The 2,559-nt window shown below is 45.3% G+C and overlaps 1 pseudogene; it reads right to left on the bottom strand.

Annotated features, from left to right (window-relative positions):
* Window positions 1-482: 482 nt before the first annotated feature.
* Window positions 483-1,213, bottom strand: LOC126487759 (E3 SUMO-protein ligase NSE2-like; annotated as a pseudogene).
* Between the last annotated feature and the right edge of the window lie 1,346 nt (window positions 1,214-2,559).

The raw sequence follows: 2,559 nt of genomic DNA, 5'->3' as shown, positions 1-2,559 counted from the left end.
TCACAAGTAGGTGACTTTCCTATCTTGGCGGATGGCTCAGTGTGCTGCTGTAGCCTCACAAGTAGGTGACTTTCCTATCTTGGCGGATGGCTCAGTGTGCTGCTGTAGCCTCACAAGTAGGTGACTTTCCTATCTTCGGCCTGGCATGATAGATAGAAGTGACAGGACGTTCTTCTCCTCGATTTCAAGTTGTTATCCTTGATCGCTTAACAAGGAGCTTTTATTCAGCTGCATAAAAATTTTCTCCTTTACGGTTGACAATTTTTCTTCTTTTTTTCTTGAGGATAATCAGTTTTATTAAAATTACAGAACACTTAAAAATAAAGACTACAATGCACAATACATTTGTGTTTTTATTGTCTAACTTAAAAAAGATGTTTTCAACCACAACGACCATCAAGTTTTATCTCAAATGAGTGTTCTGTGCAGCTCCCAAGTGACTTCTAACCTCACCACCATCCCTGTGGGTAGGTGGCTTGTTCCTACTCAGAAGGACAAGTTTTCTTCTTCCTATTGTGACGCTCAATTGCTCTTCTCAGGCCTTTATCCAGGATAAGGTCCAGTGTTTTCATGTCTGTGTGGCTGCAGCCAATTCCATGAGAGCCGGCCTTGTTTCACTCGTCCCAGAATTTGCTCACAGCAGCTTCCTCTTCACAGGTGTGACCACACACTACTAATGACTTCCTCTTCATAGGTATGACTACACTATTTTTCTTTTCCAGCTGTGTGTCCTGGGGCAGAAGAAGTTGGCCTGGCTCTTGGTTACAGTCATATCTTCACCAGCTCCCTCTGTCCCATTGGCCCCTCTGTTGCATGCACTCCATACTGCTTCTTCAGTTCTTTTAGCTGTTGTTTAAACCGTATAGTGTGTTCATTGACGTCAAGGTCAGCCTCAGAATTCTTACCTGTACAGCCAACACTTTCTTCTCTAATAGTAAGTCTAAATCTTTTCTTCTTCTTTGACACGATTTATTGTAGACTGGATAGCCTTAATGTAAGGATTTGATCCATTTTAGCCAATTCAGCCATGGTCTTTCCATACTTGGTTGACTACTTAGTTCAGCCAATCTCTACAAGACCAAAAGCAGCATCAGAGGGGTGTCCACGCTGGAGCTGAGGCAGGGTTGGAAAGTTTTGATGAGGAGAAAGAGGACTCAACACCCCTAAGGGATGTGAAATGAGTTTGTACTGGAGCACCCTGGCGTTTTGACATTGTTATCTGACTGCCCAACCTAGCTCAGTGATATCCGCCTGAACATTACACTCAGAGACCCCAATTCCTTTCTTGGCTCCCTTCCACGCTGATTTTTTTCTCTCTGGAAGGGAAGGAATGACACTTTGAAACTTCATAAATACTTTGCTTTCATCTCTCTGTTTACTCTTTCCATCAGTATGGAGTTGTAGATTCTGGTTTTGACCACTTAGACTCTTGCTACGATCTATTTTGATGCTCACACTACTCTAAATTTGATTAGCTGTGGGCCTTTCGTGCTGGACTCTGTACTTTTGATATCACTCATTGATTTTTTTTCCAGCATATTCTCACTTTCTGGTATAATATCTAGGCTTGCCTTGTATGTGCCCATCTCAGCTCTAAAAGAAATCATTCATTTCTGTGAGGCGCCTTTTATTGAAGAACTACATTTAGAGACCCAGATCTATACTGTGGGTGTGCTCTTAGGGTTACGTTGTCGAGACTCACAGGCGCTCGCTCTCAGTGGGCAAGCGAAAGGCTGTCCTCTCACGGGCTTTTAGCTCTGCGAGTGCCCTGTGTGTAGGTATGCTGACAATCACGGGTTAACTGCAGCATTGTCAGTTTGTTACGGTTTTCTCCCTTTGCATATTTATAAATCTCTAACCATTTAGAGACTAGTCTCCGAGGCTGGAGGATATGGCTCAGTGATAGAGCAGTTTCTTGGGATGTGCAAGGTCTCTCATGTTCTATGTGAGGGAGAGAGAAAGAGAGAGAGAGAGAGAGAGAGAGAGAGAGAGAGAGAGAGAGAGAGAGAGAGAGAGAGAGATTTTTGTCTGCAGTTGTCCTTACTGTATTTATTTCTCAGTCCCTGTGTGTGTGTCCTGTCACCCTTACTGGTGCCCTGCATCTAACGCAGGCATCTTAGTCTCTGTGACCCCCATCCTGGGCTGCTGTCCTGCTGTATCTGAGCTGTCATTCACCTCACTCATCTGGACGTGACCTCCATTCTGGCTGGAGCCTGTGAGGTTACACTTTGTACCCTGCCTGGGCAAGCACTCCAGGCCAAGCTGCCACCTGCATGCCCTTCTGGACTCAGACACACGGAGCTGAGACGTCTCCTGTGGATGTGCCCTTTTCATCCCCAGTGGCTCAGAAACGCCATGCTGTCCCTTAACAAGTGCTCTGTCTTCCTTGGGCTCCGCACAGGCCCTCCACATGCCTTGGTGGAATGCCTCAGGTGATCTTTTGTCTATCCCTCCTCCGAGCTCTGAACTCCTTTCTATTGCTCAAAAAGCTCTCACAATAAACACCCTCTGTTTGGAACAATCCTCTTCATTTTCCTTCCTTCCGTCTTTTTTCCTCCC

The sequence above is a fragment of the Alexandromys fortis genome, unplaced genomic scaffold, assembly GCF_014885135.2.
Source record: "Alexandromys fortis isolate MF-2015 unplaced genomic scaffold, M_Fortis_MF-2015_v1.1 scaffold_186, whole genome shotgun sequence".
In the NCBI taxonomy this organism is placed as follows: Eukaryota; Metazoa; Chordata; class Mammalia; order Rodentia; family Cricetidae; genus Alexandromys; species Alexandromys fortis.
This window is presented reverse-complemented; position numbering and strand designations above follow the sequence as displayed.